Here is an 18546-nt window from a genome sequence, read left to right as displayed (position 1 = left end):
AGTTTTGTTTTAGGTGGTGATATCCTGTCTGGTATCTTTGAGCCTGTATGGAGGAGAAATAATTGTCTGAGAGAAGGAAACAGTAACATGAGGAGATGCCGTATACAATTTTGGAATAAAAGTTCCCAAACTTTCCTATTGAAAATGGTTACCAGCCCTCAAAATTTGTCACCAACTAGAAAGGCATCATGTATTTTATTGTCTGATAGTGTATCAATTTCATACCACTGCAGAGCAGTGATGGATTATGTTCCTGTGAAGGCAGTCTGCAAGGTCTTGACTAACTTGCATGCTTAGCCAGTGTGTCGCCTTCATTCATTTTATGTTAAAGGTTACATATTTTGACTTCTTTCATATTTTAGCTGTCTTGAGGGTTGGAATGGATGTGCTGGTTTCCAGCTTTTTTTTTTAATAGGTGATGTGATAAATGTAAATACAGAACATTGGACCTCAGGAGTTAAGGTCGTTATTTCCAGTAGTTCAAATTAAGTTCCCCCCCAGTTTTGCATATATTCTGTGTGCACTGTGCCACTGATGTTGAAAGGGGGGAACTCAAACTCAGTAGTTCCCTAAATGAGGAGGAAAAACAATTATTTATGTTGTTTGTGGTTAACCTACAGAGCAGTATTAATGGTCTGTAAAACCTCTTCAGATAGTTGGCTCAATAGAAACCTTTGAGAAACTATTTAAACTTGGAAGAGACGTTTCATGACAAAATGGATAAAATGGAGTTAAAAACATCAGGAGAGCGAGCTGGTGTGCATATGAAGATCCTCTTGTGATGTGTTCATGGGAAGTAAGAAGATAAAGGAGTATGTCTAGGTCCTGAGGGGAAGAAGCCATTAAGTGGAACCAAAAATGTTCAGTACAGTTACTTCTTTCATTCAGATGACAGTGATGGCCAGTGCTTGGATGTGAAGACTGGAAACTTCACTTGAGGTTTAAATACTTGCACTTTGTATTCCTCAAATTCAAATACGCTGGAATGTTTTTCCAGGCAGAAATGATAATGTAACACTTAAAACTTCAAATAAATCCTTACAACTACTAAGATAATTACATTGGTAATGTAGAAAGGTTGTACTTGAAAACAGGACTCGATGCTGTTACGTATCTTCTGTCACTTCCCATCTGCACACATTCACTCACAAATAAAGTCTGCCTTTTTGCAAGGAATAATGTAAGTGAACAAATGTTATGAAAAAGTGAGACGGCTAGATTTTTTTTTTTCCTCTCCTCTGGACTGTTAATATGCTTTAGCATACTTTATATAGCAAATTTTAATTAAGTCATTTTACTTAACACTGACCTGGGGCTTACCCGGTCTTAGAAGAGGAAGACAATGCAGCTACTCTGAAAACTTAAGTAGTTCTAGTAAAACTCAGCTATATCTTCTGTGCTGTGCTTCTGTCAGATATTGAAATTCTCACCTCAGTCCTTTTATTGATGGACAGGCATTGGGGTTTTTAATTATTTGATTGTGTAAGCTTCTTCATAGGAGTTTTAGGGGTATCTCATGCTTTCTTTTACTCCATTATGTTTTCATTATTATTTTCATCCATGCTGTGGTAGTTCTTGCAAGAAAACTGTCAGTGTTTCCCTTTCTGTCCTTTCCAGTTTCTCAGAGAGGATGGAGTTTTGAGTTTTTTTAGTGGTTTTACTTCTGGTATCAGAGTGGAAAAGAAAAGCAAGTTGCTTTCCCCCCAGACAATTGTGTGTGCCTGCAAATAAACACACACGCACGCTCTTTCTCTCCCACGTGTGTGCATGCAGGCAGGCACACACAAGGAGTTTGTTCTTGCTTGTGCACAGCCAAAAGAGGCCGGACGCTGCTGTCTTCAGCTCAGTGGAAATTGGCACCATCCCACCTCCAGTAAACAACAGCCTGACGTCAGCTCACGCAGTGGTGATAGCAGTACAACTTGAGAGATTTTTCAACTGGCCAAGCTGTTGAAAGGCTATCGCTGGGTTTGATAATCTCTGGCTGCACTTAAGAGGAATCGGTGCAGAGGTGGGGGGAGGAATGGTTAGTTAATGACAGAAATAATAGAGCAATTCCTGATAACTTCATATGGGGTGGAGAGGTGGTTTTTAGGTCTTGCACCAAGGGGTATTTTGATGCCCACCTCAGCAGCTGCAGCCCTTCCTTCCAGTGTTATTCCAGGTTCTGAAATCTTGGCTGCTCTGTAGAATTCACATGTGTTCCGTGTTGGAAGTCAGAGAACAATTAAAGTACCGTGTAACAGTCAATCAAGCAGATGATGAAACTTGACTTTTCTATTGTGTTGAATTAAGCACTTTCATTATGATTTTAATTCCTGATGTTTGCTTTATTCAGTTGTAGATACAGTTGAAAGAACTGAGCCTGGTGATGCTAAGCTTTTTACTAGTTTCTGAATATTTGATTTCTATTACTGGGATATAAGTGTGAAAGTTACCGAGGACCCAGATTGCAGCCACAACACCCAGAAAAGGCTTGATTGAAGGATGCTTGGTTATCCATCAGTATCAAATTAGGCTGGAATAAAGGCATTGTTTTGTGGTGCTGGTTTCAGATTCAGCCTTTAGCTGTTTTCCTGCAATGCTACAAATGCCTTGACTGTAAAGTTAGCGAAGCCTCCGTTGCATTTCTGAAACGGAGCCACTGTGACTTAAATTTAATAACAGATGGTTCTCCTCATAACCCAACGGTTGAAAGAGACTTTTCTATTGTTCATTACTACCACTGAAAATACATTTCCATTATGGACTTATAGTACTCTTATGCCAAAACCAACAGTGAAAAATGAATGGTTTGCTCTGGTAACAGGACAAAACAAACATGAAAATCATTGTGTTGTGTGACAGAAAATCAGAATATTACAGCAAAAAAGTAGATAAGCCTACCAAAATAAGTATTTTATAGGCTATTATTGAATCAATGACACTTCCAAGGAAATATTTCAAGGATATAAAGAATAGTGCATTGACTTCTGCTTTGTTTCTTGTACTGCTGTGAAGACAGCAAAAAGTTCATATTCCATCTAGGTCCCACCACGAGGGATTTACAGAGTTTTGTGAAAGCCAGGAAGGGAATGTGAGTAACTGCCAATATTAACATTTCCTAATGTACAAGTTTTTACATCTGGTTTTAGGGTATATTCAGACTAGGTTAATCATAAAATTTGCCTTGGTAGGGAAGGACAAGAATGCAAGAGGGAAAGAAAAGTTGGACTTCTAGGATCGTTAGTAGCTTTTGAGCCTTTTCACCAAATCTGATGGAGATGCACAAATGTCAAAGATGTACAACTTTTGTGAAAGTGGGCAAGAAGGCGAAGATCTGTCTGAGCCTTTACTTCTCAATTCATGGAGATCAAAAGCAAGTGTGGGATAGATCTGTACATCTTGTTAAGAGAACAAGTCAAGCGGGATTGCTGATCTTGCAGAGGGGAAGGAAAGGGTGAACAGTAGCTCCTTCAAAACCAGGAAAGTCCTGCCTTGCTGTAAGTCTGTCTGTCCCTGGAGACTCATGTGGCTGCTTGACATCCTGCTAGAGGGGCTGGCATGCAGCAGGGCCTGACCATTCTTGATTTATGAGAAAAGCCCAGGACTATTTTAGAAGAGACCAGGAGCCAAGCCATCAGAAAGCTTATGCTTGAGATCTTGGCAGCAGCACAAGGCTTGACAGCTCAGGTAACGAATTTGTTCAAGAGGAATTATCTGGAGCAAAACTTAAAAAAACCAAAACACGCAAACAAAAAACCCAAATGCATTTCCAAAATCTCAGACTAAATAGCCAGGCTGGCCATAGGTGAGCTGGTGGCTGGCTGTGGGCAGAACTGGAGCTCTGTTGACACATGGGAGATGTGTGAGGTGGGTGGTGAGGTCCGTGGAGCCACGTCAGCACAGCAAGGTAACCTCTCCCCAGCTGCAGAGTTCTTACGCCCCAGGGCCTGCAGACAATTCCAGCATCACAGCTTTGGCCGCCTGTAAATGTGAACTTGCTAGTGTGTAGGAGAAAGACAGGGCTCTTCAGGTGTCCTTCCCAGGCTGGGCAGTGATACCTGTGTACAAAGTTTGGAGCAGGTCTCCTTAGGTCTGTTTATTATCTCTCTGCTCTGTGGCCTGGTGGTAGGCTGATAGACTGTCAGTGCCTTCCCTAACAGTCTGTCCTCTTTTCTGGGGTCTGGCTTGTGCCTGGGGAGGGTGAAATTGTGTCTTGTAGGACTGCAAAACACATACGGCTGACTTAGCTGAGCAGGGATCTTGTCCCAGGTCATGTCAGCAGTACTGTGCATTGCACAGGGCTTGTCACAACCCCCAGCAGAACTTCCCCTTCCAAAAACTGTACCAGCAACTAGCAAAGGCAGTTAATCTCTCAGCTGCAGCCTCACTGAAGATCTGTTATGCCGTGAGTGGGAGGAGACATGCAGTAGGAAAGTTCCTTTATGTTCCTTTTTTTTTTTTTTTTTTTTCCCCCCCCCCCCCCCGCCTGCTTTTACCGTCTCTCATCTTCTACAAGTAGCCTGCTATTGCTCTAAGTAGGTAGATGAGCTGGTGGGAAAGGCCTGTGCACTTTGCCTCTACCTCCAGGTAGTAACGATTGCATTTGCTGTTCACGCTAGTCTTGACCTAAACCACAAGTCAGATACAGGTTGCAGCAAGTTTCTTCTTGCTGGGAACCTGTAGAATGGCCATTTGGTTGGATAACCACCCCTGCTTGGCTCTTTTCTGCACGTAGCAAAATTTACTGGATGGCAGTTGAGGTTACAGTTCACTTTGTATTGAGCAAAACATTAAGTTTAGCTTTAAGTTTAGCCAGAGATCCAGTAAGACAGAAGTCTATCCAGTTGCAAAAAAATTTTGCTTTTGCTTTTTGGAGAAATTGGCTTTTTATTGAGAAAGTCCTAAGAAGGCTCACGAAGAGGCTGGTCTGTTATCAAGGTGTAATTTTGGTATGATTTTTGCCATGCATTTTAAAAGGCTGTTTTCCTTCCTCATAGATTCAGCAAAATCTTGTGGTCAGCCCCTTCAAAGTAATGTTGCAAGGCTCTTAAAGAAATGATGCAGGGTACTTATTTTTGCCCTCTGACAATTTTTTTGATCCTTGCAAGTTAATTTCTGTGTAACATAAGGGGCTAAAAAAAAAAAAAAAAGAGTGAAGCTTAAGTTCTTATTTAATCACTTCTAAATAGTTGGCAAAACTGTATGCTCCTGGCTTTGCCTCTTCTGTGCTTCTGTAATGGTTGCAACTTTTCTGAATAGTGAAGAATCATCACAAGGATGGTCTCTTTCCATGCTTCCTCGCAACATGAGATGGGAGCAGAGTGCACAAACAGTTCTGGGCAAGACTTATCCACATTTATCAATTGTCTTATCAACATTTACTGTTGGAGATTTTCTACTTTCTAAGGCAAGAGCTGCTCTGTGACTTGTTCTAAGTCTGCTACAGCACGTACATCAGCAAGCTTAATGAGATGGAGGACAGTCCTCAGTAGGTCTTGGGGATCCACGGTTTTCTTCTTCATTTTAAGACAAAAAGTGAGGGAGCAGAATAACTTGCATTGGCTCCATCTAAACTCAAAAACCCAAGAGCGGTTCCCATATCTGGCTTCACACCTTGGTGAAGCCCTCACAACATACTGGCATAAAGACCAGGTTTCTAACCAAAGGAGATCAGCAAGAACAAAAAGGAAGGGAGTCTCAGTCGTCCTATTCCATAGCTTAGAAATAGCCACCATGGCCTGCTCCTTCCTTTTTTTTTCTCTTTATTTTTTTTCCCCTCAGTGGGCACGGGGTCCAATGGAGCATGTGATGCCTTTACATCCTGTCCCTCGCTCGTGTTTCACTGAACAAAGACCAGTCCCACCCAGAGGGATCCCAAAGTTCCCCACAGCCTTTTTCTCCGACTAGAAAGGTTCTCCTTCTTTTGGACTTTTGGAGTGTCATACGAAGCACACAAAACTTACTGATTTCTTCTTGTTTGCAACACTGAGAAAGGCCATCAGGGAGGAAGAAATCAAGCAAACAAGAGCAGAGGGGGTGGAGTAGACTCATGAGCAGGAGGAATTGCACTTACATGGATCTACATAGAGCAAAATGGATTTGTGTGCTATTTGGACAGTCAGGTGGAGTACACAGCCCTCTGTTCAGCTCCATGGTACTGTGTGCTCCCTGTTGAGGCCCCTCAGTTTTAACTATGCAAATGCCTTACAGATTTTTTTTGTCCCCAAATGAAACAGTAGGGTTAAAAAAAAACAACAACAAAGCTCCGAGCAACTCCCAAAAAAGGTCTTGGAACTGAAATGCCTTTTTCTACCACTAAAAACTCAATGTTTCATTACTGAAATATTCACCGAATGATAGAATGGTAAAGGTTGGAAGGGACCTTACAGTTCTTCAGGTTCCAACCTCCCTGCTATGAGCAAGGACACCTCACACTAGGCTGCACAAGCCTCATCCAACCTGGCCTTAAACATCTCCAGGAAGGGGGCATCCACAACCTCCCTGGGCAACCTATTCCAGCACCTTACAACCCTCGTGGTGAAGGGTTCTTCCTGATGTCTAACCTAAATCTCCCCTCTTGTAGTTTAAAACTGTTACAACCTTGTCCTATCACTGCCCTCTCTGGTAGAAAGCCCCTGCCCAGCTTTCCTGTAGGCACCTTCAGGTCTCCCCCAAGCCTGCTCTTCTCCAGACTGAATAGCCCCAACTCTCTCTGTGTGTCTTTGTAGCAGAGTTAAAATGGCTGAAGACCTTCATTAATTATAATACTTTTTTTTTTTTTTTTTTTTTTTTGGGTAGCATTTATAGTGAAGCAATGCTGACAAAGACAGCTTTGATTAAGTAGCAGTCCTGAGGGATGCCCTCCTGCTCCTTCCCCCAGCCCCATATCCCACTTCTGGATGAAGAAAGCAACTTGCTGCCGCTTCAAGATTTGTCTTGTCCTTTCTCTTAGTGACAAGCATAAGTGTTAGTAACATCTGCTGGCCCAAGCTTGCTTCCTCCTGCAGTGCTGGTCTCTGGCAGGGCTGCACAGAGAAGCCAGGAGCTGGGGGAGCCCTGTGCCAAGCACCCAGTGTGGCTTTGCCAGCCAAAGCCTTCAGCAGAAATGTGCCTGTGATAGCAGCAGCACGGGCTTGGCATGGCTGGCAGGGCTCTGCTTATCTCGTGGTAGTTTCTTAGGGCCTAAATAACAAGTGGCAGGTTAGTTTGTTTGATTGCTTGTTGTGTTTTGTTTTGGTTTGGTTTTGTTCTTGTTTTTCCTTTTTAAATAGTGAATGTAATTTTAAGGAAAATAGCTAAGGGGTATAAACAGATCAACATGTGAATCTGAAAACATTTTCTATTAGCTTTGACTTAGAAAGTGACTATAAATGACAGATACTACAGAGAACACTTTTCTTTCACAATCCATTCGTTGCCTTTCAACAATATTTTATGAAGTCACTGGTTTTTCCTTCTTTCCTTTGCTCTATCAGATTTCCATGATGGTGCCAGTATTTTCCAGAGCAATTGGGAGGGAAAGTATATCTGTATATATTTTAACAGGGACATGCATCTGCAAAGTCACAAGCAAAGGAGCAGACTGCAAAGACAGATGCAAACCCTGCTTTATTTCTTTTGTAGTTTTTTTTGCTCCAGAGTTGGCTAAGTTTCCCTTTGGATGGAAAGGACAAAAAGTATTTTGGTTTGTTTTGCTTTTTGAAAGTAAGGCATAGGTTTCTCTGCTGCCTCCCAAGACTGGTTGTTTGTTTGTTGTTTTTTTTTTATCAAATTAAAACAGAAAACCTAAACAAATATGTGGAGAGTTGATCTGTTTGTCACACTTAAAAGTCAAAGAAAAAAGATGATGTGCATCTAAGAGTAAAATTTATCACAGGCTTGTCAGCTCCTAATAAGTAGTGACCTTACTTCTTGCTCTGAGGTTGTACACTGCCAGTGATACACAGAGGGAAAACCAGGCAATAATCCAATACCGTGTTTCAGATTCGTTTTGAGGGGGGAGGGTGGGGAGTTCCTGAGGATATTTTATGTGTAATTTCCCGATGTGAGAAGTTTTGAAGACTCTTGTAATGATTTAACTTGAGATTTTCTTCTAACAACATTGACAGCCTGAAGTTGTACTATCCTATACTTCATACAAATGAGCCTTATACAATAACCCAGTTGTTTCTTCCATCTAAGTGCACACTGACTGTGTGCAGCAATGATCCTGGTGTCTGCAGGCGGCTGCAACAGAAAAGGACTTTTGTGGTTTGCTTTTGCTTTCTCTTCCTGTCCCCTCCATTTTCATATATGTTTTTTAGAAGGCTGAGTTTCTGATGGACTTAACACTGCAGTATCAGTGGAAAGTGAAACTGTGTTTTTGGGCCTGTTTTGTTAATTTTTTTTTGGTTTTCATATAGCTCTCTATCAAAGGCACTGTTCTTAATATTAAAAACAACCCATCAGACTGAGAAATTAAAAATGTCAATCAATAAAAATGAAAATCTGAACTTTATCTGTAGGAAATGTTAATAAGAGAGAAGCTGAGTATGTCTCCCCGTCCAACCCTGCCCCTGCAGAATGCCAAGCATACTTACTTTGTATCACTTAGGAGTAACAAGTATCTCTAGCAGCTGAAAGTGAAAAGTTTAGAAATGAAGTTGATAATAGAGTTTCTCTTCAAATGTTTACTCTTGATGTTTAATACTGTGTCCTTGAGGAGGTCCTGTTATTAAAGCTGTGTGGCTGTGAAATCAGCTTGACTTTGAGGGGCAGGTATTTGAGAGTTCTGGGGATTTGCCTCATCTGACTCTCACGTCTTCCTTTCATTGCAATGACAAAGCTCTTTGCAAAATGCCCCACAGTTTGTATCATCTCCAGTAGAGTCAAATTGACACGAATGGCAGGAGTTACCATGTGTATTCTAGGTGTATAAACCCGATCACACTACTAACTGATCTTAAAGGTTCCCATAAACTTTTTCCAAAGGGTTTTAGGGCTTGTTCACACGTAAGTACTGAAGAAGAGTTTCTGTGCTTTTCACACTCCCTTTTCCCCCACGCTGCATTAATAACACTAACAAAAAATAACAGTGCCTACTTCTAATAGACTTAATCACGGAAGATCCTAACACACTTTGCAAATCATATATACTTGAACATGGGAACTTTTCCTCTCTCCTCTGACACACAGCCTCGCCTGGGGTGGAACGCAGCAGCTGTTTGACACCACGGCAGCACATGAGGCATTGGGATGAGAAGTAGAACTCCACTGTGTCCAGTAGAAACTATGAAGAATTTAAGGTAACCCAAAATGGAAGCTAATCATCAGTACATGAGGGTTTAACAGCTGGCTGGTTGAGAAGTTTCATTTCTCTGCAAAGTGCATACTGTTGGTTTGTTGGGTTTTGTTTGGTTGGGTTTGTTGTTTTTTTTTATTAGCACAGTTAGTGAACCAAGGCATAGAGCATGGAAGGCAATGTACAAGGTACTCTGCCTTATCCTATCCTATATGGATAGCATGGTAGCTGCTTTGAAAATGGAATTATGTGTGCTGCATAAGGGTATCTTATGCTTCCTTTGATATCTACACAGAGAGTTGTTAGGCTGTAAGCTACTGTGCTGCAGATACACAGCCTGGTGACTGTATAGCAGCTTCCCTGGGGGTAGGCAGTGCATGAGAGAAGAGCAGTGGTGCTACATCACTACTAGTTCTAGTATCTGCAGCACTTGAATCTTTCCCTGGGGGCCTCTCCTTTTAGTATTGACCCAACCTGACCCTGCTTGCCTTGCAGGAACTGTCTAGATCACAGCTAAAGGTGGTATGGCTGTAGGCATGAAAGTGTAAAGTCTGACACTGATTGTATCAATGAGCAGGAAGCCTTATACTGCTCTGTGTTCTTAATGAATGCAGAAGCCAAAACATTCATTCATTTCTCTTTTCATCTATTATCAGTAGACCGTATTTATCAGTTGTTTGAAAAATACATGATTAAAAAAAAAGAAAAAAAAAAAAGGACAAGCTCCTTAATTAAACCGTTTCCAGAGCATTGTTCTTATTCAGGTTAGGCATGAACATGGGTAGAGTACCCTCGTGGTTTTTTGACAGGATCATTCAGCCTTAAGCTAAAGTGGCCTCATTCTCTGGAGGGTTGCAAGGAGCTCAGGCTCTGAATCATTTCTTGCCATGATTGCTGATGATTTTTATACTGTTAGCAAGATATTTGGTAGATGATGTACCAAAAAGCTTGTAGAGACAAAAACTGCCCATTAATTTATCAAAGTGAAGCTTTTCGTTAAGGTTCCAAGGAGAAGAGGATGCCTTTGGATTTTGGTTATTTCAGTTTGGACTTTGGTGTGTAGTTTCAATCTGGTCCCTTGAGCTCTCTGACTGTGAATTCACGTTTCAGCTCTTTTTCAGTTGATTTGATTTTGCACGATGGATCAAATTTTTCCTAACTTATGATCAGACAGTGCTGATAGGTTGAGTAGGGCTGGTTTTGGGGTATAACTCAAGGTATAAAGTGGGCCTTTGTGTTAAGGTATATGTGAGCACAGAAATATTTTTAGTGGCAAGTGTTTCCACTTGAAGTGCATGCTCTTCCTAAAGCATTGGGTTTGTTTCGTATATACCAAAAATGCTTTCTCTACTCTTTTCCTCCTTCTATTCCAGAAACTGACTGGTCAAAGACTGTTTGACTTCAGGTTTTCTTTTCCATAAGTTTTCCATTACTTTAACATTTCCCAAGGTAAAGTGGGCAAATTTCAGTAGTTATTTAAATGGGCCTGGGATAGAAGTTAGACATAAATGTCACAAAATTCAGTATCTGTGCATGAGTTCAAAACTAAAACAAGCAAAACTGAGAAGCTTTCTTTTCAGATATGAAGACAACTCAAATTGCAAAGCAAAGCAAATAGAAAATCTAGTACTTCTAATGCTACTGAAGTTAGAGCAGCTCTTAAAGGCAGCTCTACCAGCCATTAAAACAGACTGATGACTCCAAGGAGAGATGACCGTGGTTTTGGAAGTCAGCTGAACAGTTGGTATGAAACTTGGGCCCTGGAAAGTCAGCTGTTACTGACAGTAATGGACTCAGTGTCACTTGCCAAGACTTTTTTTTAAAAGGGTTTAGACTTGGTGTGTAAATGTGGTATAAGATTTTTTCCTTCGCATAACTGGAGACATGGGTGTGTGAATGTAAGAGTTGCCACTGCCCAGAGGCAGACTTGGGGTAATTAAGCAGGAGCACAGACACCTAAAGAGAGAGAATTACCAATAACTAGACATACAAAATTAAACCAAACTGGTGATTCTGGTTTCAAGTAGTGACTATACTGGTTCTGCATGGTAAAGGCAGTGTACACAGGGAGTGCTAGGTTATAGTGCCAGCAATAGCTTTCCAAGTACCACTCAGACAGCCACAATTGATTGATTTTGCTCCTCTAATTTGGACTTCTTTTGATCACTGGGAAAAACATGATTCTTCTAGGCCCAGGGACCAAACCCCACTATCTTGCAGTTGCAAGTAAAGCTTGGCTTTCTCCAGACTGCATTTGGAGTTGTATCATGTGTGACTCATGGCCTAATTAAAGAGTCTCAAAAAGAATACAATCCCAGCATTAGCTGAGTTTTTACTGATTATATCCAAGTATTTTTCTGTCTCTTGGAAAGTCTGATCCATGGTGTTAAATCATCTGCCTGCCTGACATTGGATTGCCAAATCACAAGTGATACCTGTCATGAGTGTGCAGGACTGGGCTGTCCTTTGAGCTCTCTGGATGGCTGCCTCAGATGGTTGGTTTGGAAGGGGAAATTTCTGGGGTTTATCCACAAGTACCAACACCTAACTGTTAATTGGGCCCTCACTTCTCAGATGTGCTTGTCTGTGTGAGTGTATGACAAAAAAAAAACACCAACAGCTATGGAAAGTAAAGCTTTCCATTCTCTGAATATAAAGGAGGAAGGAAGCAGCAAAATGTATTGTGCTTAGCAGAATAATGTGAGTAGGCCCAGCCCTGTGTTTCCAGTTACTAACTAGATGATAGTGAAATGAAGTAATAAAAAACATTCAAGTTTAGGGGGCACAGTGCATGTGAAATACAACATTTTTGCGTGCTGAGCTGGATGCTCCATGGGATGCATAATCTTAGTGCTGTGTTTTGAGTTTTTTTAATATGGACCTTGGTGAATAGCCAGACGTACTATAGGTAACATTTCCATCTGTGATCCTTTTGCATCTAACTGGTTGAGCTCTTAGGTCTGATACCTTGTACCTTTGAGCCTGCCTGTGGCGCGGAGCTCTTTGTGCACTCCTGTCTGTTCATCAAAAATAAATTTATGCCAACAGAATTATCTTTCCAGGCTGTGGCACTCTTAAAATGAAACACCTAATTTTAATGGTTTGGTAACTAATGTTTTATGACTACAAACTGTTGTGAGAATATTGATTGATTTCAGACACTTTGATCCCTTTGAATTATCTTCTTTTTGGATGTGTGTGCTTTAACTCTTGCCTATGATATACATACTTCCATCTTTGCTGCCTCAAATTTGTCACGATTATGCTATACTAATACCTTTTTTGGCTTTCAAAGCTGGCCTGTGTTGCTTTTTCATTTGGGTTTACTGCTTTCTTTAGAGGAAGATTTTTTGTTAATACTTAACCTACCTACACTACTGTAGGTGCTTTGCAGAGTAATTTTATTTATTTATTTATTTATTGTACCAAAACAAGTGTTTTCCAATGAGCTGAAACACAGGACAGGAGAGGAGGGGGGTGTGGAGGATGGGAATGCAACTCAGGAGACCTGAGTTGAGTGCCCAGCCCTTAAACATTCCCTTTGCTGTATTACATGCGTTATTCCTTTTTTCTCTGTTCAGTTACTGATTATTACATTTCATTTTCCTATCCCTCTGACATACATGTTTAGCTTTAAAGATATGTGTCACAGGATTTGCATGTCCAGACATGGATGTATGTGCAGAACAAGACCGCAGTGAATCTCCAAGCTCAGGGAGAGGACAGCAGTGACAGCATTACCATCCTGCCGCTGCTGTGATTATATTCCCATGTTGGGAGCTCTTGTACCTGAGGTTGCTTGTCTCTAGGTAGCTCCTCAGTGTAGGAACAAGGAAACCACACTTCTCTGCAAGTTGCTGCAGCACATAAAACCAGGAGCATCCTGCCACATCCAGTCCTCTCCTGCCCTGAGTCTCTGTGATCGCTTTGGCCCGTATTACACACACAGTCTGAGGAGGTGCAGTGCTGATTATCCAGGAACTCCAAACTCCACTAACCAGACCCACCAGGGTGACTTCGCCGTCACCCTTTTTCTGCCGAGGCTCAGGGGATTTGTTGGCCTGTCAGCAGGTGTAAAAAGGCTTTGCTACTTCCCTTCTGTCTCAGCAGATTTCCCCCTGGAAGTGATGTAGCATTGCAGCTGCATCTGGCTCGGGTGGCGTTGCCTGATCTGCGCACTGCTGTGAAGCCTCCTGGCTTTTGCCATCTCTGGGCAAACTCCCTCTCTACCAGTAACCTGCTGGATCTGACTTACAGCTGCAGGATGCTTGCTTTTTTTTTTTTTTTTTCTTTTTTTTTTTTTTTTTCTTTTTTTTTTTTTTTTTCTTTTTTTTTTTTTTTTTCTTTTTTTTTTTTTTTTTCTTTTTTTTTTTTTTTTTCTTTTTTTTTTTTTTTTTCTTTTTTTTTTTTTTTTTCTTTTTTTTTTTTTTTTTCTTTTTTTTTTTTTTTTTCTTTTTTTTTTTTTTTTTCTTTTTTTTTTTTTTTTTCTTTTTTTTTTTTTTTTTCTTTTTTTTTTTTTTTTTCTTTTTTTTTTTTTTTTTCTTTTTTTTTTTTTTTTTTTCCTCTTTTTTCTCTTTCTTCCTTCCTGCTGCATCCTTGCCTTTTTTGACCAGCTAGCGAGTAGGTGCTTTCTGCAGTTGGTGCTTCCCTCCTGTTCCCTCGCTATCAGGCACACATCACATGATATCAGGCCTCACCCAGACCCAAGCGGCTGCCTATCACAGCTTGTCGTCAGCTGGCACCCTTCCCAATTCTCCAGAGCTGGCAACTGTCCTTTTTTCTTTGAGCTCTGATAACGGGAACAGATTAGTGGTGGGAGCAGCCGGAGCTCTGCTTTATGGGGCTTTACTCCTGTATACCTCTGGTTTTCCACAAATCTTGCCAAGTGAGTTTCCTGATCGTGGGCTGTGTCGTTTGCTGTGCTCCCCTTCCCTGCCCCCACCCATTTCCTGACATCACTTTTATTTTAAATCCTTCTGTAGCAGTGGTCCAGTTCTGCTGGAGCACTCCACCCAGGACTTCTGAATGCAGTAAATCTTGCTGATCAGGGTACTCATACAGTGTACGGAGCTAGAAATACTACAAAGCTTTGTTGAGCTTAGGAAATAACTCATAATAAAATTATTAAGAGTATTGAACTTTTTTTTTTTTCTGTTGCTCTTTTGTTTGGTGCTTGTTTTTGTGTTTTGGGTTTTTTTGTCTTCCTACACTGTGTAAAATTCATTTGATGAGGCTACTATACCCTAAGTAGGAAAAAAGCAAACAAAACTCTTCGGTTGTCTCTAAATGCAATCTCCTGTAGTCATTTTTAAATGATCTGGCATAAAGGAATAAATAAAAGAGATTCTTACTGCTTTAAGTGGTCCACTCACAGTGCTTTTCTAGACTGTCATCATCATCGTAAGTAATGCTGTGGGCAGTGTTTAGTTTGCTAGTGGTTATACCGTCTGGCCTCAGAGGGAGGAGCTGGTCATTCTGGGGCTGAGACTGTCCAAAGCAAAGGCTTGAAGGGCTGGTGATTATGGTAATCTCTTGGCAATCTTACTGACATACACCATGCTAAATGAGGGGCTTTTTTATTCATAAGGAGAAACCTGGGGCAGTTATGACCAGCTCCTTTTCTGCTGGAGGTCTCTAAGATCCAGGATTTGCTTACTTTCCTGGCATTTGGGCTTGTCCCCATGTGCCAGCTAATTCAAATCATAAAAGTAGACACAGGTTAGGATTTGTTCTTCGCTTTTCTGTTAAGTGTGGACTCTGCTAGTAAAAGGATGTGTCAAATTCTGAGCATTGTTTACCTATTGTAAAGTCAAAGACTTTTCAGCTGTGTAACTGGGAGAGGGATCAGATGGATTTGAGTCAGATGTGTCCCAGCATGCTCCTGTTTGTATGAAAACTAATTTATTTAAACAGTGGGCAGTTGATGGAATTTATAGCCCAGCACTATACGCTACAGGATTAATAAGCAGTGTCCTGTAGGACACCTGCAATTTGCTGCCCCGAAACACTGCTTGGGATCAAAGCACCCTTCCACCATACTGCCCGTGAGGTGTGGATGGTGACCAGACATTCTTGCAGCCCAGGGCAAGTTTTCTGCTCCTTCACAGGGAGGAGAGGGATGAGTGGGATTACTTGTGTGTAAAATGCCCTTAGGTCCCTTCTTCTAGATCAGTTGTCTGACGCAAACATAGCCACCCCTTCTGCCTTTCCTCTGCTTCCTTACTTTTAGCCACAGTTGAATTATTGCCCACTTTCTATCAGTCTAAAGGTACCTTCATAGTGTAGCATCAAAGCCCTGGAGAGAAACAATGCCTGATGAAAAAGATGTCTTGTATGGATTTAAATGGCTTTGATGAATACTGCAGAAGGAGTACTGCTTGCTGGTTAGAGTTTTTGGGGGACCTTTCCTTGCAGGGGACATCACAGTTAGTTCTGGATGCTCTACCATCATGATTAGGCAAATGCTCCTTTTAATTAAAGGCTTTTGCATCTTCTTTTTTTTTTTTTTTAAGTCAGCTGTGGTTATTTCCCTCACACTGTTTGGAATTGCAGCATAGCACTTGGTCCTGTGGCAGAGCAGAGTGGTCCATCATGAGCAGGGCATGTTTGCATGATACTCTTGACACCCTCATCTTCCATGCTTTATTGTGGTTCTCAGGTTACTTCAGGTTACTTCCAGGGGAAATTCCAGGGACTGGCTGCTGTGGGGTACAATGTCACAAATGCACTAGGACCAGTGTGTGTCCACAGTGGTCAGTTCCTGTGTGTCCTCCCCAGAAGTGACACTCAGTGGGGATTTTTTTTTTCTGCTGTGAATGCTAATTACACGTGCAAGTGATGCTGACCTGGGAGGAGCTCTGAGCTTTCTAAAGAACAGGGCTGGGATTCAAAATGTTGACCAAGTGGAGAAATCACCTGGAAAAAATAAAAGGCAATTGAGAAAAGGACAAACACAAAGTTGCAAGCTCATGTCTAATGACTACCCAGATACAAAATGGGAGATGGCTGGCTGAGCATCAGGTCTGCAGAAAGGGGCTGGAGTTGGTGGATTCCAGGCTGACCATGAGTCACTGGGCTCATACAGTTGTGAAAAAAGCAAGCTGGGGTTTGTAAGCCATAGAGGGCAGTGAGCCTTCCACTCAACTCAGCTTGGTGAGGTCTCAGCTGGAGTCTTGAACCAGTTTTTGTCTCACAGCATTGAAAAATGGCAAAACAACTCAAAAGTGGGACAAAAAAAACCTAGAGGAGAACAGCATGAATGGGTGATTTAGCAGACATGACCTATAAGGAGAAAATGAAAGTACTGGGGTTGTTTAGTCCATGCAATAAAGAACTGAGGGGATGGATGGACATGATAGCACCTGTAAAATGTAGGAAGGAATAAACTGATCAGCATGTTTGGGAACAGGACTGTATTCTTGTGCCTCGCAGGAGCTGAGTGCAGGACAGCCTTGGAGGCAGGTCGCCACCAGAAATCCATGGGAGCCTCTTTTTTTATTTTATCCTTTTTGTGTGTCTGAGTCTGCTGGTTTTGTGGTGATGTCCCTTCTTCTTTCCTCTTTCGTGGTGGCCAGCCTTAGCAGCACACAGTGCCAGGGAAGCCTGTGCCTCTGGTTGCAGAAGAGCTGTCTCTCAGCCGCAGAGCTGACCTGCGCCTCCGATCGATACCAGTAATGGCAGAGCTCGCCCTGTGCTTTCATGCTGAGGAGGCAGTGGATTAGCATCCTGGTGCAGCCCCACAAACGCTTGGTCAGAGGGATGCCATGGCATCAAGCAATGAGATTATTTTTGGCTTCTGATGCAGGGGAGTTGAACGTTTGAATTTGGCTTGCAGGAGAAGGCCAGTCATTTTTCTCCAGAGTCTGAATGCAGGGGAGGTGACCAGGGAGAAAGCAAGAATGCTGCTTTAGACTTGCTGCAGGACTTGGTGGTAAGAACACAGATACAAGCTCTCAGAATATGACATACTCGTCCTGACAGATGACCCATTAGCACCAGCACTCGAAAGGTGGTGGTCGCATTGCTGTGAGGGGTTTGTTCCCATCTTTTAGGGAGGTTTTTGCCTTGGGGACAGGCTCCCTCTCCTCCATTATGTGGCAGCTACCGCAGCAAAGCAATATTAGGAAGTAACATTTTAGCTGTCTTCCACGTGATTAGTCCTGCTCGAGGGAGGGGGAAGGGCCTCACACACTCTATTAATCATTTCTTCTTCCCTCCTCCCATCTGCTCAGTGATTCTCTTGCTCTTGCATACACCACTAATATTTGATCACTTTATTTCTCACTGTCTTTTTTCTCTCTCTTCCTCTCCTTGTTGGTTCTTTCTTGAGTTTCAGGCTTTCTTGCTCCCAGCTTATTGCAGGTCATTGCTACCCAATGACCTGCAACTCTCCCCTAGCTCCCCCCACCCCAAAAGAAAAAAAGGTAAAGAAAGAGAAAATAGTTTAAAAAGGAAAAAATACTCCAAAGTGTCCAGTGCCTCATTCCCCTCTCCCTGGACATTATGCCTTTCCTAGTGGTCAGCACCTTCAGCCAAAGTTGTGGAGCACATGTGGGCTGTGCTTGCTTCCCTCTCCTCCTCTTTATGCCGTCCCCAGAGGCAGCAAGCCTGACTCCTCCTCCACCTCCTTCTCTTCCAGCTGCTTTCACTAGCCTCCTAGCTCTTCTTGGCAATGAGGAGCCCGGACATCTGTAGAAGCAGCTGGAAGCAAGATGGAGAGCCAATATCCTGCAGCTCTCCAGATCTCTACAAACCTCAGCTCAGGAACCAACTGCTTAATCCGCTGTTTTTGTAGTATTTAGTTTGCACTGCACACTGCTCATTTCTCACCATTCGGATAAAGCCGTGGCTTTATTGATGCATCTCATCTCATAGCTATAGCACCTTGTTTTAGAAATCTTGTAACCAGTCTGTAAAAACTAGTGTTCTTACGCATTGTAGAAGAAGGCAGAGTTAATCTTTGTTTCCACCTGGATGCCAAACATTACCTGCCAGTATCATCATATGGCTCTAAGCACAGGATTTAACCCTGCATTAACTAAAATTTGATCTGTCAAACAACCAGTGATACCACAAACTCATATTCCTGAGAATGCAGCAAAAGTATTTTCCCTGTTTCCCTGTCACTTTCCCGCCTGATTTACATCAGAATCTTCTTGGGAAGGTGACTCTGGTCGTGTTCTGAAAGGTGACAAGTTATCTTTCCCTGCAAACGCTGGGAGCCAGCGTTAAACCAAGCACCTTCCTACAAAAAGGAGCAAAAGAGGTGCAGGATTCCTGCT

This window comes from Chaetura pelagica, unplaced genomic scaffold (assembly GCF_000747805.2).
Source record: "Chaetura pelagica isolate M959 unplaced genomic scaffold, ChaPel_1.0 scaffold472, whole genome shotgun sequence".
NCBI lineage: Eukaryota > Metazoa > Chordata > Aves > Apodiformes > Apodidae > Chaetura > Chaetura pelagica.
Note: the sequence above shows the minus strand (reverse complement) of the source record.